Genomic DNA, 20988 nt, shown 5'->3' with positions numbered 1-20988 from the left:
AAAGGTTTAAAATTCACAGATGTGTGTACAACAGTTACATATACATGCATATATGTATAATATATTTACAGTACATTGTCCTCCTGTCTTTTAAGGAAAAAAACTGAAGATACATCTTATTTTATAAATATGAACAAGTAATTACGCATCTAAGAGGAATATCCTTATAATAATAAAGATTTTAATTTTCAAGCATAAAACAGAATTGATTTCATCTCCTTATCCCAGTAACCATCAATTCAAGATTACATAAATAGCAATGACTATTTAAAACCTATTACTACTGATGAAACTTTCCAATAATTTGAAAGTTTTTTATCATCACTACTCAATTTTTCATGCTCATCTTCTATGACTATCCTTTTTAGAAGCTAATAAATGTAAGAGGCATGCTTTTAGTAGGAACCATGAAGAGAAACAATGTAATCTGGGTACCATTTCTCAGATGCTGTTTGAGAAATGCAGAGCAAGTCCCTGATGGCTTTCCTTCTGCATCCTCCACGTGAGTCAGTTGCTAGGAAACGTCAAAGAGGGATTCAGTATTAGGTGTGGGGAACAAAGAGCTAGCTTAATCGTTATCTGAACACTAACGTATAACCTTCTTTAACTGTTGCCTACCTTAGGAAGCTAAAGATTACAGGTGATGTTTTGCAGAGAAACAGACTTTGAGTCGTACCCTTTAACTATTTTAAACAGACTCTATTACCTACTGAAATAAGAAGTAACAGCTGTAGATACCTTAAAATATTTTTTTCAGCCAGGAGTTGCACCCATCCTGCTATCCAAACTTACAGATGATAAGAACTAATCTCTTCATTGCTTCAAGCTGTATTTTGATACTGCTACACATATATATGTGTATGCACATTAACCTTTGTGTACACACACACACGATACACAAGAAATGAAAAAGAATAAGAAAGAAAGCACACACATCACCACTACCACAATAAAATACTTGGCTCAGAATAACCAGAGGAGAAACAACTAGAAACAACTTAAGGGAAAACACACACATACACACACACACACACTGCACACACAGGCACATGTGCACACATACGCTCACATACACATCAAATGCATTTCTCAGTCCTTGGGGCTTGGTTTACTTGGGCCTAAGGAAAAATAAAAGAGCTCTGAATGGGGAGCTGGGAAACATGAGATCCATTAATTCACTGTGTGACTCTGAAAAAGTGTCTTAACTTCTCTGGGAACCATTTCCCAGAAAATTAAGAGAATAATGCTAGCATAAGTAGGTTTTGGGGGGGATGGGATGAAATGATGCATGTGCAAGCATTTTAAAATTGTATAGCACCATACATGAAAAGGGAGTATTGTTATCTTATTTATAAAATGGCCAATTCAGTGAATAGACATGTGAATAGGACTCAATATTTGAAAATCAAAATTAAGCCAACTAAAAATCATTAATGGATGAGGTTTTTTCCAAAATTTCATACATAAATTAGACTGTTTCACTGATATTAACATCAAAACACTTGGTGTGATTTACTAATATGGGAAAGCAATGATTCAAAACAAAAAAAAACACAAGAAAGAATTTACCTTGTGCATGTCTCTAAAAAGGTTTTAAGTCATTTGCATTAATTCCTCCATAATTTCAAAGTAGAACAGTATATCAAACTATGAAAGATGTAAAAGTAAGCTTTTAAATAAACTATCTAAAATAATGACCTCTTCGTCTTTTCCATGCTAAAAGTAGCTTTGCCATCACTTCTAACTTCAAGAGAATGAACTTACAAGCTGCAGGATCTGTGACCCTCTACTAAACTCAAATTGAAACTGAATTTACATGTCGGTTATGCACCCTCTTTAGGGTGTTTCTTACAATCCCAGTGGCCAACATATACGCAAGGAATTCCAGCACTTGGGATCTGGGGGACTCCATGTATTGGTTTGCCAAGTCTGCCACAACAAAATACCAGAGACTGAGTAGCTTAAAGAACAGATATGTATTTTCTCACAGTTCTGGAGGCTGGAAGTCCAAGATCAAGGTGTGAGCATGTTTGGCTTCTCCAGAGGCCTCTCCTCTTGGCTTGTAGATGCTGCCTTTTCACTGTGTCCTCACATGGTCTTTCCTCCCTGCACATGCACCCCTGGTGTCTCTTCCTCTTCTTATAAGGACACCATGGTGAATTAGGACCCACCAATGTGACCTCATTTAATCTTAATTACCTCTGTAAAGGCCCTATTGCCAAAATACAGTCACTTCTAAGGTAGTAGGGGTTAGGATGTCATAAATTGTGGAGAGGCACACTTTAGTTCATAACATTCCACTTCTAATTGATCTCAGTGGAACCCTAAGCACTAAGAAAGGTAACCAGATAACCAGCTCGAGACACAGGCTGCAAAGCATTCCCTATTGCCCAAAAACTCCAGGTCCTTATCAAGAAAGAAAAAAACAAGGGAGGGCATGGCCATTCAGGAGAAATTATGTTAATATACATAAATATCAACATGGCTGAGGAAATAAAAGTCTCTTGGACTCACAAACTGAAAGGATAAACACTGGTATGTTCAACTGTTTTCAGAAAGTTTCCTCAACCCTAACTGCAGACTCTGGCATTTACTTAAGCTGGGCCTTCTACTAAAAGAACCTCATTGCTAAAATGCAAACTGGCAGTCAACAATGGGGAGGGGATACAAATGACAAGCCATTATGTGATGACTTTGCAAATTTTCTTTCAAAGGAACTATAAAAATCATTAAAAACAGTTCCTGAATATTTCTAAAATTTATTTGGAGTAAAAACTCAGATTGTAAACACATTTTCACTATTTCAGCCTGAGCTCTAATCTCATCTAAAAAATTAACGTCACAGAACACTGTCTTACACAAAAAATAATATCTTATATTTTTACAGTTTTTACCATCCCCTAACATTTTCTCACTTCACCCTCATAATGACTCTGTGAGATAGAGAAGGCGGGAAAAGATGAGGATAATGAAACTGAGTGACATTAAATGACTTGCCCAAGGTCACAAACTAATAACCAAGGGAATAAGAACAAGAATGCAGGTCTTCTGACTTCTAAGTCAGCACTATTTATTTTTGGGACTTAATGACATTCAGGGCATTGAAACTACAATCTCGCAAATTGCTCTTTATTTAGCACCACCGGGCTGTAAAAGTCTACAAATAAAATTAGATTTGCTGAAATTCTGCACATAATCACAAAATGAATTTAGTCTGAAATAAAAATAATTCTGACCACTTCTTCAACAAATATAACATTTTAAAGATATCTATCATCTTAGATTTTAAAAGTAGCATTTTTTATGAGAATTTATTTCACTATGCCAAATAACTAGGTAAACATAATAAAAATTCAAAGCAACAAAAGGAATTTCCATAATTAATAATACAAGGCAGAATTTAACCTAGTAGATCTTATTTATCTACTATACACATTTTCACTAGTCTATAAACATTCCTCCTGCTAACTGAAATTAATGACAACAATTGAACTACTGGAAAATTAGACTTTGATCTGGAAAATTTGACTTTGATTAGGTCAAAGAAAATGTCCTTAATTAGGATGAAGGGAAAACAAACTATCAAATATCAACTACAATAAAATTTGTTTTATTGAGCACTTATTATATGCTTATTATTAGCCTGCTAAGTGCTTTGTGTGCATTATATTGCTCAATCCTCACAACCATTCTATGAAGCGGGTACTACTTCATACCCATTTTTCAAACCCATTTCACTCTACTGCCTTGATTCTGAACACAAAGAATAACGCGATATCACCTATCACAAGTGAAAGCAGGAGAAGAAATGGGCATATAGAGCCACAAAAATAAACCTAACTTTCTAAACAGCATGCACTATTAATAAAATTAATGAATGAGATAATGGAATTTCCTCTGAAAGTCTCAAAAAAAAGAAGTATTTATTCTTTCATGCAACAAAACTGTTGAGTCATAAACCATAAATCAGGCACTCTCATAGCTCCTTAAGACTCTAAGAATAATATGACACAATCCCTTCACTTGAAAAGTTCAAAGTCTACAAAGGAAGGTAAACATACAGAAGAGATTTTAAAAGGTATTAATATGAGTAATGGCATAGACTAGAGTTACAAAAATGCCATATGAAGGGGTTTCATGATGCTGGTTTTCACTCTCCTTGCAAGCCAGTGCCATGTAATATTCTGTTATTTGGGAAAAAGTAAATTTCTGATGGGCCAAAATTATGTGGACCAAACACACAAATTTTTGATAGTTATACTATCTAAATAATAAATGAAGGTGAATTTTATGGTATATGAATTTCATCGTGATAAAAAAATTTTAAACAAGAATGAATGAATTGTATATCCTTCAGAATTTTACTCAACATGTTATATTTAAATGATCTTTAAGCATAACATGAAAGAGAGAATTCAAGTTAAAATCTTTTAAAGACTCTGTTGATGAGACCTTCAAGATGGTGGAGGAGTAAGACGTGGAGATCACCTTCCTCCCCACAAATACATCAGAAATACATCTACATGTGGAACAACTCCTACAGAACACCTATTGAACACTGGCAGAAGACCTCAGACCTCCCAAAAGGCAAGAAACTCCCCACGTACATGGGCAGGGCAGAAGAAAAAAGAAAAAACAGAGACAAAAGAATAGGGACGGGACCTGCACCTCAGGGAGGGAGCTGTGAAGGAGGAAATGTTTCCACACACTAGGAAGACCCTTCACTGGTGGAGACGGGGTGTGCAAGTGGGAAGCTTCAGAGCCATGGAGGAGAGTGCAGCCACAGGGGTGCAGAGGGCAAAGCAGAGAAATTCCTGCACAGAGGATCACTGCTGACCAGCACCCACCAGCCTGAGAGGCTTGTCTGCTCACCTGCTGGGACGGGTGTGGGCTGGGAAGTGAGGCTCAGGCTTCGGAGGTCGGATCCCAGGGAGAGGACTGGGGTTGGCTGAGTGAACACAGCCTGAAGAGGCTAGTGCACCACAGCTAGCAGGGAGGGAGTCTGGGAAAAAGTGTGGAACTGCCTAAGAGGCAAGAGACCACTGTTTTGGGCTGCGCGAGGAGAGGGGATTCAGAGCACCGCCTAAATGAGCTCCAGAGACGGGCGTGAGCCACAGCTATCAGCGCGGACACCAGGGACAGGCATGAAATGCTAAGGCTGCTGCTGCCGGCACCAAGAAGCCTGTGTGCAAGCACAGGTCACTATCCACACTTCCCCTCCTGGGAGCCTGTCCAGCCCACCACTGCCAGGGCCCTGTTATCCAGGGACAACTTCCCCGGGAGAACGCACGGCATGCCTTAGGCTGTTACAACATCACTCTGGCCTCTGCCACCGCAGGCTCGCCCTGTATTCTGTACCCCTCCTTCCCCCCAGCCTGAGTGAGCCAGAGCCCCCTAATCAGCTGCTGCTTTAACCCCATCCTGTCTGGACGGGAACAGACAACCTCAGGAGACCTACACGCAGAGGCGGGGCCAATCCAAAGCTGAACCTCAGGAGCTGTGAGAACAAAGAAGAGGAAGGGAATTTTCTCCCAGCAGCCTCAGGAGCAGCGGATTAAATCTCCACAGTCAACTTGATGTAGCCTACACCTGTGGAATACCTGAATAGACAACAGATCATCCCAAAATTCAGGCAGTGGACTTTAGGAGCAACTGTAGACTTGGGGTTTGCTGTATGCAACTGACTGGTTTCTGATTTTATGTTTATCTTAGTTTAGTATTTAGAGTTTATTATCATTGGTAGATTTGTTTATTGATGGTTGCTCTCTTCCTTTTTTCTTTATATATAGATATATATATATTTTTTTTCCTTTTTCTCTTTTTGTGAGTGTGTATGTGTATGCTTCTTTGGTGATTTTGTCTGTATAGCTTTGCTTTTACAATTTGTCCCAGGATTCTGTCTGTCCGTTTTTTTTTTTGTTTGTTTTGTTTTTAGTATAGTTCTTAGTGCTTGTTACCATTGCTGGATTTGTTTTTTGGTTTGGTTGCTCTCTTCTTTCTTCCTTTCCTTTTTCTTTACTTTCTAATTTTTTTAATTTTTAATAATATTTTAAATTATTTTTTTTTATTTTAATAACTTTATTTCTTTTTCTTTATTTTTTTCTTCCTTTCTTTTTTTGTCCCTTTTTTTCTGAGCCGTGTGGCTGACAGGGTCTTTGTGCTCCAGCCAGGTATCAGGCCTGTGCCTCTGAAGTGGGAGAACCAAGTTCAGACCATTGGTCCACCAGAGACCTCCTGGCTCCACGTAATATCAAATGGTGAAAGCTCTCCCACAGATCTCAATGCTAAGACCCAGCTCCACTCAATGACCAGCAAGCTACAGCTCTGGACACCCTATGCCAAAAAACTAGCAAGACAGGAATACAAACCCACCCATTGGCACAGAGGGTGCCTAAAATCATAATAAGGTCACAGACACCCCAAAACACACCACCAGACGTGGTCCTGCCCACCACAAAGACAAGATCCAGCCTCATCCACCAGAACACAGGCACTAGTTCCCTCCACCAGGAAGCCTACACAACCCACTGAACCAACCTCAGCCACTGGGGGCCGTACCAAAAACAATGGGAACTACGAACCTGCAGCCTGAGAAAAGGAGACCCCAAACACAGTAAGTTAAGCAAAATGAGAAGGCAGAGAAACACACAGCAGATGAAGGAGCAAGGTAAAAACCTACCAGACCAAATAAAAGAACAGGAAATAGGCAGTCTACCTGAAAAAGAATTCAGAGTAATGATAGTAAAGATGATCCAAAATCTTGGAAATAGAATGGAGAAAATACAAGAAACGTTTAACAAGGACCTGGAAGAACTAAAGAGCAAACAAACAATGATGAACAACACAATAAATGAAATTAAAAATTCTCTAGAAGGAATCAATAGCAAAGTAACTGAGGCAGAAGAATGGATAAGTGACCTGGAAGATAAAAGAGTGGAAATGACTACTGCAGAGCAGAATAAAGAGAAAAGAATGAAAAGAATTGAGGACAGTCTCAGGGAACTCTCGGACAATATAAAACGCACCAACATTCGAATTATAGGGGTCCCAGAAGAAGAAAAGAAAAAGAAAGGGACTGACAAAATATGTGAAGAGATTAGAGTTGAAAACTTCCCTAATATGGGAAATAGTCAATCAAGTCCAGGATGCGCAGAGAGTCTCATACAGGATAAATCCAAGGAGAAACATGCCAAGACACATATTAATCAAACAATCAAAAATTAAATACAAAGAAAAAATATTAAAAGCAGCAAGGGAAAAACAACACATAACATACAAAGGAATCCCCATAAGGTTAACAGGTGATCTTTCAGCAGAAACTCTGCAAGCTGGAAGGGAGTGGCAAGACATATTTTAAGTGATGAAAGGGAAAGATCTATGACCAAGATTACTCTACAGAGCAAGGATCTCATTCAGAGTCGATGGAGAAATTAAACCTTTACAGACAAGCAAAACCTAAGAGAATTCAGCACCACCATACCAGCTTTACAACAAATGCTAAAGAAACTTCTCTAGGCAGGAAACACAAGAGAAGGAAAAGACCTACAACAAAAACCTAAAACAATTAAGAAAATGGTAATAGGAACATACATATCGATAACTACCTTAAATGTAAATGGATTACATGCTCCAACCAAAAGACATAGACTGGTTGAACGGATACAAAACCAATACTCGTATATATGCTGTCTACAAGAGACCCACTTCAGACCTAGGGACACATACAGACTGCAAGTGAGGGGATGGAAAAAGATATTCCATGCAAATGGCAATCAAAAGAAAGCTGGAGTAGCAATTCTCATATCAGAAAAAATAGACTTTAAAATAAAGACTATTATAAGAGACAAAGAAGGACACTACATAATGATCAAGGGACCAATCCAAGAAGAAGATATAACAATTGTAAATATTTATGCACCCAACATAGGAGCACCTCAATACATAAGGCAAATGCTAAGAGCCATAAACGGGGAAATTGACAGTAACACAATCATAGTAGGGGACTTTAACACCCCACTTTCACCAATGGACAGATAATCTGAAAAGAAAATAAATAGGGAAACACAAGCTTTACATGATATATTAAACAAGATGGACTTAACTGATATTTATAGGGCATTCCATCCAAAAGCAACAGAATACACTTTCTTCTCCAGTGCTCATGGAATATTCTCCAGGTTGGATCATATCTTGGGTCACAAATCAAGCCTTGGTAAATTTAAGAAAACTGAAATCGTATGAAGTATCTTTTCCGATCACAACACTATGAGACTAGATATCAATTACAGGAAAAAATCTGTAAAAAATATAAACACATGGAGGTTAAACAATACACTACTTAATAACCAAGAGATCATTGAAGGAATCAAAGAGGAAATTTAAAAAAAACCTAGAAACAAATGACAGTGAAAACACCACGACCCAAAACCTATGGGATGCAGCAAAAGCAGTTCGAAGAGGGAAGTTTATAGCAATACAATCCTAACAAGAGAAACAAGAAACATCTCAAACAAACAACCTAACTTTATACCTAAAGCAATTAGAGAAAGAAGAACAAAAAAACTTCAAAGTTAGCAGAAGGAAAGAAATAATAAAGATCAGATCAGAAATAAATGAAAAAGAAATGAAGGAAACAATAGCAAAGATCAATAAAACTAAAAGCTGGTTCTTTGAGAAGATAAACAAAATTGATAAACCATTAGCCAGATGCATCAAGAAAAAGAGGGAGAAGACTCAAATCAATAGAATTAGAAATGAAAAAGGAGAAGTAACAACTGACACTGCAGAAATACAATGGATCATGAGGGATTACTACAAGCAACTATATGCCAATAAAATGGACAAGCTGGAACAAATGGACAAATTCTTACAAAAGCACAACTTTCTGAGACTGAACCAGTAAGAAATAGAAAATATAAACAGACCAATCACAAGCACTGAAATTGAGACAGTGATTAAAAATCTTCCATCAAACCAAAGCCCAGGACCAGATGGCTTCACAGGCGAATTCTATCAAAAACTTACAGAAGAGCTAACACCTATCCTTCTCAAACTTTTCCAAAATACAGCAGAGGGAGGAACACTCCCAAATTCATTCTATGAGGCCGCCATCACCCTGATACCAAACCAGACAAAGATGCCACAAAGAAAGAAAACTACAGGCCAATATCACTGATGAACATAAATGCAACAATCCTCAACAAATTACTAGCAAACAGAATCTAAAATCACATTAAAAGGATCATACACCATGATCAAGTGGAGTTTATCCCAGGAATGCAAGGATTCTCCAATATATGCAAATCAATCAATGTGATAGACCATATTAACAAATTTAAGGAGAAAAACCATATGATCATCTCAATAGATGCAGAGAAAGCTTTCGAGAAAATTCCACACGCATTTATGATAAAAACCCTCCAGAAAGTAGGCATAGAGGGAACTCACCTCAACATAATAAAGGCCATATATGACAAACCCATAGCCAACATCATTCTCAATGGTGAAGAACTGAAACCATTTCCTCTACGATCAGGAACAGGACAAGGTTGTCCACTCTCACCACTATTATTCAACATAGTTTTGGAAGTTTTAGCCACAGCAAACAGAGAAGAAAAAGAAATAAAAGGAATCCAAATCGGAAAAGAAGTAAAACTGTCACTGTTTGCAGATGGCATGATACTATACATAGAGAATCCTAAAGATGCTACCAGAAAACTACTAGAGCCAATCAATGAATCTGGTAAAGTTGCAGGATACAAAATTAACGCACAGAAATCTCTTGCATTCCTGTAGACTAATGAGGAAAAATCTGAAAGAGAAATTAAGGAAACACTACCATATACCATTCCAACAAAAATAATAAAATACCTAGGAATAAACCTACCTAAGGAGACAAAAGACCTGTATGCAGAAAACTATAAGACATTGATGAAAGAAATTAAAGATGATACAAACAGATGGAGAGATATACCATATCCTTGGATTGGAAGAATCAACACTGTGAAAATGACTATACTACCCAAAGCAATCTACAGATTCAATGCAATCCCTATCAAACTACCAATGGCATTTTTCACAGAACTAGAAGAAAAAATTTCACAGTTTGTATGGAAACACAAAAGACCCCGAAGAGCCAAAGCAATCTTGAGAAAGAAAAACGGAGCTGGAGGAATCAAGCTCCCGGACTTCAGACTATACTACAAAGCTACAGTAATCAACACAGTATGGTACTGGCACAAAAACACAAATATAGATCAATGGAACAGGATAGAAAGTCCAGAGATAAATCCATGGACATATGGTTAACTTTATTTTTGATAAAGGAGACAAAAGTATACAATGGAGAAAAGACAGCCTCTTCAATAAGTGGTGCTGGGAAAACTGGACAGCTACATGTAAAAGAATGAAATTAGAACACTCCCTAACACCATAAACAAATAAACTCCAGATGGATTAGAGACCTAAATGTTAAGGCCAGACACTATAAAACTCTTAGAGGAAAACATAGGCAGAACACTCTATGACATAAATCACAGCAAGATCTTTTTTGACCCACCTCCTAGAGAAATGGAAATAAAAACAAAAATAAACAAATGGGACCTAATGAAACTTAAAAGCTTTTGCACAGCAAAGGAAAACATAAAAAAGACGAAAAGACAACCCTCAAAATGGGGGAAAATATTTGCAAATGAAGCAACTGACAAAGGATTAATCTCCAAAATTTACAAGCAGCTCATGCAGCTCAATATCAAAAAAACAAACAACCCAATCCAAAAATGGGCAGAAGACTTAAATAGACATTTCTCCAAAGAAGATATGCAGATTGCCAAAAAACACATGAAAGGATGTTCAACATGACTAATCATTAGAGAAATGCAAATCAAAACTACAATGAGGTATCACCTCACACTGGTCAGAATGGCCATCATCAAAAAAATCTAAAAACATTAAATGCTGGAGAGGGTGTCTAGAAAAGGGAACCCTCTTGCACTGTTGGTGGGAATGTCAATTGATACAGCCACTGTGGAGAACAGTATTTAGGTTCCTTAAAAAACTAAAAATAGAACTACCATATGACCCAGCAATCCCACTACTGGGCATATACCCTGAGAAAACCATAATTCAAAAAGAGTCATGTACCACAATGTTCATTGCAGCACTATTTACAATAGCCAGGACAGGGAAGCAACCTAAGTGTCCATTGAGAGATGAATGGTTAAAGAAGATGTGGCACATATATACAATGGAATATTACTCAGCCATAAAAAGAAACGAAATTGAGTTATTTGTAGTGAGGTGGATGGACCCAGAGACTGTCATACAGCGTGAAGTAAGTCAAAAAGAGAAAAACAAATACCATATGCTAGCACACATATATGGAATCTAAAACAAACAAACAAAAAAAATGGTTCTGAAGAACCTAGGGGCAGGACAGGAATAAAGATGCAGACGTAGAGAAGGGACTTGAGGACACGGGGAGGGGAAGGGTAAGCTGGGACGAAGTGAGAGAGTGGCATGGACTTATATACATTACCAAATGCAAAATAGATAGCGAGTGTGAAGCAGCTGCATAGCACAGGGATATCAGCTCGGTGCTTTGTGACCACCTAGAGGGGTGGGATAAGGAGGGTGGGAGGAAGACGCAAGAGGGAGGGGATATGGGGATATATGTATATGTATAGCTGATTCACTTTGTTATAAAGCAGAAACTAACACACTATTGCAAAGCAATTATACTCCAATAAAGATGTTAAAAAAAAAAAAAAAGCCTGTTGATCAGTTACATAGCTACATAGCAAGGTCTCCTCCGTAAGAGTCAGTAGAGCAAATCAGACTTCCTGTTTCAGTAATAAGAAAAGGTGTACTTCTTCCAAACAAGTATACATTTTCATCTAATGAGCATCATAGATGTAATAAGTGATCATGCTGCCCCCCCTTTTCCCTGACTGTTAGCATTTTTTAAAGTGACATTTTAGTTTTTCATAACTACCTTATTACACACATACATACAAAAATTTAAAGAGAATTTCAGAAATACATAAAAGCAAATATAAATAACAAAAAAAAAGTGATAAAACATCAGTTAGAGAGACCCTGGTTCTTATTTAAGTCCTGTGGCTAAGTGACTCAGTAGATTAGCAATAAAAGAAACATGATCCTGATAAGCACTTATGAAAGAGTTACATAAAGTTGTGGATGGAATATTATGTTAGTAACCTTCCAATAATGCCCATGCAAGGACATTACTGTCCTTTCACACAAAGTATTCGTTTGATCACTCAGATATATTACACAGTATGTTCTTCCAAGGTGATCTCCTCTCCAGCGGGCCAGCCAGTGCTCCCCAAGCTCCCAGAAACATAGCAACTCAGGATAAAATCTGGTATGCTCAAGGTCTGTGAGGGTAAAATGATGCTTTCTTTTGACTTACAACTGCCTACATATATGCCTAAGTCCCCCTTTCACATCCACATACTGAAGTTGCCGTCTTTCTTGACGTGGGCCAGAGGCACTGATGTGCAGCAGCCTGCTTTCGTCATCAACAATGACAAAAGCAGCCTGCTTTAGTTTTCTGTGGAAAAGCTATATCCACAGAATCAGTCATGGTGGACATTTTCGCCTAAGGGTGTGGTTATCAACATAGGGACAGAAGAAGAGGACCTCTTAGGACACAGAGAACTTCTACAACACATCCATTGAGGACATGTCCCTCAATGTTGCTGCCTACATTTCAGAGGCCTGTGAGGCCCAGTCAGGGTCCAATTCTGGGACTGAGGAAGAACTGGAGTAGGGGGGTAGGAAACCCAGGGATAGACACTTTTGTCATATTATTGTCTTTTAAAAAAATGAATGAATGAATATAATTTTTGAGTCCAAAAACTTTAAAAATTAAATGTTATATGGAGCATTGATCTGATCCAAAGGAATGTTTCAATGTCCATAGTTCATTAAGATGCATTTATTAAGATAAAATTCAATCATTACACTGCACTAAACAAGGTTGTTACTGAGACTAGAGATGTAACATGTATAATTGTTAATAAGGCTCAATATTTTTGCATTTTTCTATCTATTTTGAGGTCAGAGCTAGATTCATGTCTTTATATAGAGTTTACATTCAGTAAATACTACAATATATAGGTAGAAATAACGTATTTCCAAAGTTTATTTATTGTATAAACTGAAGGCTGTTTTTCAATAAACCATACTTAAAAACAAAAAGTAAAGCAAAACAAACAAAAACATTTACATTTTTACTAGATAATTTAAAGTACCTAGTCTGAAATCCTCTTGTCCACATTTATTCACTCATCCACCTTCAGTTCATATTATTTCATCAAAATAAGATATTTTCCGAGAAAAGCACTATTTTGAACAATCTAAACATCTAAACAATCTAAAATGAAACAATGTATGGAATAATAGCCATTTATTTGCCTTATTCTATTTTACTAACCAACACTCACAGACATTCATTTCATACTAAATAAACCACAAGTTTGTGGAATGAGTCTCCTTATTAAATTTATTTTCAGTTAGAATACTTGAAAATAGTTGTCAAATACAAGTAAACAGTTGACATTTTTATGAGGTGCCCAATCATACAAATCATGATGGCTCTTAATATGGTATGACATCATCAAAAAAGTAAATATATGTTAGCAATTTCAAGCATAAACTTTCTGGAGGCTTTTTGTAACTGCTAAGCAAAGAAAGTTGGAAATTTTTAATTCCTTGTAGCAAAAAGTATTATAGCTTCTTTTTATTATTGATTTATTTATACCTGCCTTTACTCCAAAAAAAAAGAAAAAGTATTTAAAGCAGTTAACTTGTTTGTGACTTACAAATCAAATTATTTGCTCTTTTAGCACTTCATATATGAGAGTATTTTACCTGGAAATTGCCCAGAGGGCCCATTATATTTTAAAAACAAGTACTGTTGATCCTTGAACAACACTGGGGTTAATCTGCATATAACTTATAATCAGCTCAATGTATCCTTGGTTCCTCTGTATCCGTGGATTCAACGAATCACGAACCATGCATTACTGTAGTATTTACCATTGAAATATATCCTCACATAAATCCACCTGCTCAGTTCAAACCCATGTTGTTCAAGTGTCAACAGTAATTCTACTGCTTTTTTAATGAGTGAATCTCTGATACTAGTTCAAAGAACTCTAAATTCTGACAGCTCTTAATAATATCTTTTACTGTCAGTCTAACAGGCAATTCTAGTAAGGTTTTATTAAAAATAAAGACACAGACCTACTAGAGAATGGACTTGAGGATACGGGGAGGGGGAAGGGTAAGCTGGGACAAAGTGAGAGAGTAGCATGGACATATATACACTACCAAACGTAAAATAGATAGTTAGTGGGAAGCAGCCTCATAGCACAGGGAGATCAGCTCTGTGCTTTGTGACCACCTAGAAGGGTGGGATAGGGAGGGTGGGAGGGAGGGAGACGCAAGAGGGAAGAGATATGGGGACATATGTATATGTATAACTGATTCACTTTGTTATAAAGCAGAAACTAACACACCATTGTAAAGCAATTATACTCCAATAAAGATGTTAAAAAAAATGTTATCTTATTATTTACGAGTAGTAACCCATTGGCAACATAAAATGAGTCATTACTAAAGAATTACAATTACCAGAGGACACTGTTTTAGACTCTTCTGATGATGAAAACACAATTAACTATACCTATAAAACATCTCAGAAGACTGCTTTACAATGAACAATTTCAGGCTAACATAACGAAAATCACTAGTTACACCATCAGATGAAATGGCTTTCTGGAAGGTGGATATTGGGGTTAGAGATATTTCTGTTTCTATGTCTCATATTATAGATTCTGAAATTGTTCTTCAAAGATGGCCACCTACTTAATACAAGTTAGAATCCATTCATTCTGCAATCTCTCATATCAGTATTTGTTATTGATATTGCAGTGCTAGCTTCCGAAGAAACTAATGGATATCTTCTAGGACCAAGGAAGAGAGAGATGAAAACATCAGTTAACCAAATAATGAATGGGAGTTGACAGTAAGAACCAAACTTAAAAGTCAAAGTTGCCCTGTAGGAAAATACCTATAAGGGTTATTGAATCCTTAAGTCTAAGCCTTGGGCACACTGCACAGTGGGGTAGCTAATTCTAAGACTCCCACTAAGGTGAATTTTGAAGGGGCTAAACAACATCCCAAATCCCTGATATGCCTTAACGCTTGATATAAAAATGCGAATCTTCCCGAAAGAGAAACCTTCAATAAGTGTTGGGAATTTACTTTAAGAAATGCACCGAATCTATAATTCCTCAGCTCCCAGAGTGGTGAAGTTAGGAACGTGTTTTCACAGCAGACCAGGAGGTCCCCTTACAAAAGCTTATTGGCAGGGATGTGAAACAAGATCTCTGAAATAAAAATATGCACACTGAAGAAAGAAAGCACCTAGGCTAGTGACCTGTGCCCTACATCACTATTTGAGAGCTTGCGGGGGGGAAAAAAGGCTCAATACAGCTGAACGTATGGCTGCTGCAGAATCAAAATCTGCCTCTGGACCAGCAATTGTGATTTGTAAAGCAATAGGAGAGCCTGAGCATGTGAACCAAAAAGAGCTGTAACCTGGTGTGGTACCAGAGGCATGTGCCCCCCTACAAAAGATTCCCATGACTTAATCCCTGGAATCTTCATACATACAGCCTTCTTTATCTTATATCTATCATCTGTTATCTTTTTTGTTACATTACATGGCAAACAGAACTTCCAGATGTGATTAAGGTGATGACAGATTTCTTTCAATAAGACAGTTAAGGGTTTCAGTGATTGAACTTAAAGAATAAATTTAAATGATGTGCTCTTTTGGCTCTCTGAGCAACACCTGCTGGTTGGCAAAAACAAGCATCTTATGAAAAGCGGCAAAAAGGGAGCCAAGAAGAAAGGTCGATCCATTTTCTAAGAAAAACTGCTATGGTATGAAAGCACCAGCTATGTTTGATATAAGAAATATTGGGAAAACACTAGTCACAAGAACTCAAGGAACCAAAAGTGATCTGGTGGCCTCAAGGGTTTCTGAAATGAGATTTACTAATTGCAGAATGAAGAATTTGCACTTAGAAAATTCACCCTAATTACTGAGAATGTTTAAAAACTACCTGACTAATTTCCATAGCATGAATCTTACTCATGACAAGATGTGCTCCATGATCAAAAACATAGCAGATATGAATGAAGCTCATGTTGATGTCAAGACTACTGATGGTTATTTGCTTTTTCTGTTCTGCATTGGTTTTACTAAAAAAACACAAAAATCAGATTGAGAAGACCTCTTATGGTCACCATCAACAGGTCCACCAAATCCAGACGAAGATGGAAATCATGAGCTCAAGGTGCAGACAGATGACTTGAAAGAAGCAGTCAACAAAGTGATTCCAGATAGCACTGAAAAAGATATGGAAAAGGGTAATCTACTTAATCCCCACCCCCGCCCCCATGATGTAGTCATTAACAAAGTAAAAATGCTGAAGAAGCTCAATTTGAATTGGGAAAACTCATGGAGCTTCACCGTGAAGGCAGTGGTTCTGGAAAAGTTACTGGGGATGAGATAGGTGTTAAGGTTGACCAAGCTGAAAGATATGAGCCATCAGTTCAAGAATCTCTTTAAAATCCAGTCTTTTAATGGTGACAAATAAAAAGTCTTATTTGCAAAAAAAAAAATTAATGATGTGACCAAATTTATAATTCCAAGTTTGTAGAGCAATTCAAATAATTTCAAATCAATAATGGGAACTCATTATTTAAAACAATCCCACTGTTGAGTTCTCTATAAACTTAGTTTCTCATACATAAAACTTACTTAATATGAGGTAAAACTGAACATTGAATCAAATGTCTATTTTTTTTTCCAACAGAGCAGATAATAAGTTTGAAGCATATATGCTGGCTAGACCTAAGTCATACCCAAGTCTTAGAATTAATCCATCTTCCCAAAGACATATTAGGGAAATGGTGAAAAACCTTGGACCTTTCAACGGCATTCAACATACAAGTCAAGCTGGAAATTACATTTGATAATTCTCTATTTTATGCCAATCAATGTGCTCAGTTCCCTACATACTTCATTTCATTTAACCCTCACTTCAGCAAGGTAGCTATTGCTATTCCTATTGCCAAGTTTACCTAGGCAATAAGGGAAAGAGCTCTTACTCAAACCTGGTCTATCGCCATACAAGAACATGATGAAGACATCTTATCTTCATTCATAAATATTAAATTGGAAAATACTTTAGTAGAGATCCTGAAAGTCCATGAGTTGGCAATATTATTCCATGAAATGATCAACCTCTCAATCTACCTCTGCTTTCTTTTCTCCTTCTCCCTTCATAGCCTATTTGTCTCTCTCTGGATTTCAATATAGTTCCATATAAAAAAGAAAAAAAAGTTTAAAAAAGAGTAGAATTCCTTGTAGTAGTTGTTCAATACACAAGCTTTAGAACCAACTCATCACAAATATTGGCCTTCCTTATTTTACTATATTTTAATTAAATTAAGTATATTTTTAAAAATCTTCCTAAATGTATAAATTCTCAAAATTCCCTTTAAGCAAGACAGAGACAGAAACAGACAGAAACTAGGGTTAGATCAATTCTAGTATTTTTGTCCTAACCATCTTCATCCTCTTCTCTTTCTCAGGTGTCATGTCTCTTCTCCCCTTTGTTCTCATTCCATGTACATTACCATTATTACCATTACTATTTAGAAATATCAGTACGAACTCAGGTTTAGTCTAATATAGATATACATGGTTACATATAGAAATATTTATAGATATGTATATCTACCTGAAATTGTATATGCACATATATTTCCTTGCTCTCAGCTGAGCGGGCCTAAAAGCAATAATACTTACATGGCAATGAGCACAGCAAGTGCCAGACCTTGGTTTCTAATACTGTTCTCCAACTGGAGTTGAGTCAGAAATTAAGGAAATGCTAAAAACAAAAATAATGACAGGAGTAGATCAGAGGGACATAAGGGCCAACTAAAAGAGCTAGCAGAGGCGAAGGCTGAATAATTTATGCAGCAAAATATATTGGATTATAACCCAAAGTATAAAGTAAATATCCATGAGCCCATAGTGATGTATATGTGATGAATAAATAAATAGATGGAGAAAAAGAAACAAATTTCCCATGTGAAAGAATTCCAAAAAATTATGTAGATACCTGTCCTCAAAGAGGTGAAGATAACGCCCAAACTTTGAGTGAGGGCTATGCTGTGAGTTTTTTTCAAAGAGTACAGTAAAGAAGGTTGCGCGCTGGAAGGGGAGAAGAGTAACTGCACCATACATCAGCAGTGACAAGTCATGTTGATAAGTATGCACTCTTGATATGATGTTATGAAAATGGCACTTTATCTTTATGGTCTTCCTTCCAAAAGCCCCCAGTCTCAGTCTAACCATGAGGAAAAACTCAGATAAATCCCAGTTGAGGGACTTACTACAAAATATATGACCAATATTCCTCATATCTGAGGGTCAACAAAATCAAGGAAGGTCTGAGAAATTCACAGTCCAAAAGAGCCTAAGGTGACATGATAGCTAAATGTAATGTGTTATCATGGATAGGATCCCGGAACAGAAAAAAAGGACATTAAGTAAAACTAACAAAATATGAATAGTGAGGTTTAGACTGAGAGATCACGATGGCAGAGTAAGAGGACAAGAAGCTTACTTCCCCCAACAAACACATCAAAAATACATCTACATGTGGAATAATTCTCATGGAAAACTAACTGGAAACTGGCAGAAGGACTCCTGTACAACCAAGGCTGTAAGAAAGATACACATGTAATCGGGTATCATGGGAAGAAAAGCATCAGATTGGGACCTGTGACCCTGGGAGGGGACTCAAAAGGAAAGGGAGATAATATGGGCAGACATGCTGAGGAGTGAGTGGATAGAACCAGACTGGGCTTCCCAGTCCTGGGGTCCTATGCAGAGGAGACAAACCCCCTTGACAACCTGGAGAACTGCTGGGACAGAGAGAAAGGCTGGAGAAGCCTAGATTCCACTTGTGAGGAGTGCTGGCTTGCCCCCAGTTAGGGCAGAGAGAGGTCTGTCCTAACTGCTGCCTCCTCACCATGCTCCCCAGTCTGAGCCTAGTGAATGCTCCAGCCCCACCCACCCCAGGCCACAGCCTAGCACTAGATCTGGGGCAGGCACAACAGGGGAAAAGACACAATCATGGGCTGCATCTGAGTGGAACCACAGACATCTGCACAGGCAGGGCATCAGACCTCTGTAAGCACACAAGCCCCACTTGCTTCAGCACTCCCCTCCTTTGAGGCAAAAGTCCCAGTGTAGGGAGAAGGAAAAACACACACTTAAAGGGAACACAGTCAGCTTGAACCAGACCCTCAGGGCTTCTGCTCCAGCAAATTGGAAACAAGTCCCACTCCTGACAGGGTAGTGATGGCCACTGAGCAGATAAGAAGTCCTGCCTCACACCATGAGCAGGCTCTAGCTAGCTCCCTTATCTCCAGCCTCACCACCTACCAAGGTGATAGGTGCCAGCACACCCTGAGGAAAGACATGATTGTGTCCGCATCAAATGCAGCCCTCCCACCAGAGTCACTGGGTACACGCAGTCTGCCTAGGGATGCTCCCATGAATGAACACCCCTTCAAGATCACAATACGTAATTGTTTCAACTAAAATCATAGAGACAGAGAAACTTAAGTTAAAAAAAAAAAACAAAAAAAAGCAGAGTCAAACAGAGTAAGAGAAACATAAGTTATGAAACAGAAATAAACAATTTACCAGACAAAGAATTCAAAACATTGGTAATAAAAAATGTTAACTGAATTAGGGAGAGAATTGTTTTAAACACAGATCATTTTAACAAAGGACTATAAGATATAAAAAGACCCAACCAAAAATAGGTAATTCAATATATGAGATAGGAAAACTCTAAAAGCAATCAATAGCAGACTAAATGACACAGGGGAACACACAAGTGATCTGGAAGATAGAATAACGGAAATCACCCAATCAGAACAGCAGACGGAAAGGCAAAGGCAAAAAAACAAGGGCAACATACGAGATCTCAGGGATAACATCAAATGTGCAAACAGTCACATGATAGGAGTTCCAAAAGGAGAAGAGAGAGACAAGGGTATCAAAAATGTATTTGAAGAAATTACGGCTGAAAACTTCCCAAACCTAAAGAAGGAAACAATTAGCCATGTACAGGAAACACAGAGGGTCCCAAACAAGCTGAAGGTCACAAACACACACACCAAGACATATCATAATTAAAATGTCAAAAGTTAAAGATAGAGAGAATTCTAAAGGCAGCAAGAGAAACAGAGAGTCATATACAAAGGAATCCCCATAAGGCTATACACTGATTTCTCTGCAAATACTTTTCAGGACGGAAGGGCATGGCATGATATATTCAAAGTGCTGAAAGGGAGAAAAATGCAACCTAGGATACTCTACACAGCAAGACTATCATTTAGAATAGAAGGAGACAAAGAATTTCTCCAACAAGGAAAAACTAAAAGAATTCAGCAATACTAAACCTACCATAAAAGAAATGTTGAAGGGTCTTCTCTAAATGGAAAAGTAGTAAGAATCTACAGGAAAGGGACAATTCCAATAAGAAAGGCAAATATATAGTAAGGATTGAGGATCACTTAAATAAGCCAGTACATATATTAAAAGACAAAAAAGCAACTATAACTACAATAAACAGTAAAGTGATAAGAATGAAGATGTAAAATATGACACTAAAAACACAAAATGTGGGAGAGGGGAGTAAAAAATATAGATCTTTTAGAATGTGTTTGAATTTATGACAATCAGTTTAGATCAAGTAGATATAATTAAGGATCAAGATATATGAACCCCATGGTAACCACAAAAATACAAAAAGAAAGGAACCCAAGCTTACTACTAAAGAAAATCACCAAACCACAAGA

The 20988-nt window shown here is 37.5% G+C and overlaps 1 protein-coding gene, 1 long non-coding RNA gene and 1 pseudogene across 5 annotated transcripts in view; 2 read left to right on the top strand and 1 right to left on the bottom strand.

Annotated features, from left to right (window-relative positions):
• LOC309640502 overlaps window positions 1-20988 on the top strand; it is an 875392-nt gene that overhangs the window by 628214 nt on the left and 226190 nt on the right. The window lies entirely within an intron of this gene.
• The window catches only part of SLC2A13 (solute carrier family 2 member 13), a 447444-nt gene that overhangs the window by 285454 nt on the left and 141002 nt on the right, over window positions 1-20988 (bottom strand). The window lies entirely within an intron of this gene.
• Window positions 14588-19196, top strand: LOC309640494 (small ribosomal subunit protein eS1 pseudogene; annotated as a pseudogene). The gene has a single exon. The product of its transcript is annotated as a small ribosomal subunit protein eS1 pseudogene (transcript).

Source organism: Balaenoptera physalus (assembly GCF_965194825.1).
Source record: "Balaenoptera physalus genome assembly, chromosome: 13".
Lineage (NCBI taxonomy): Eukaryota > Metazoa > Chordata > Mammalia > Artiodactyla > Balaenopteridae > Balaenoptera > Balaenoptera physalus.
This window is presented reverse-complemented; position numbering and strand designations above follow the sequence as displayed.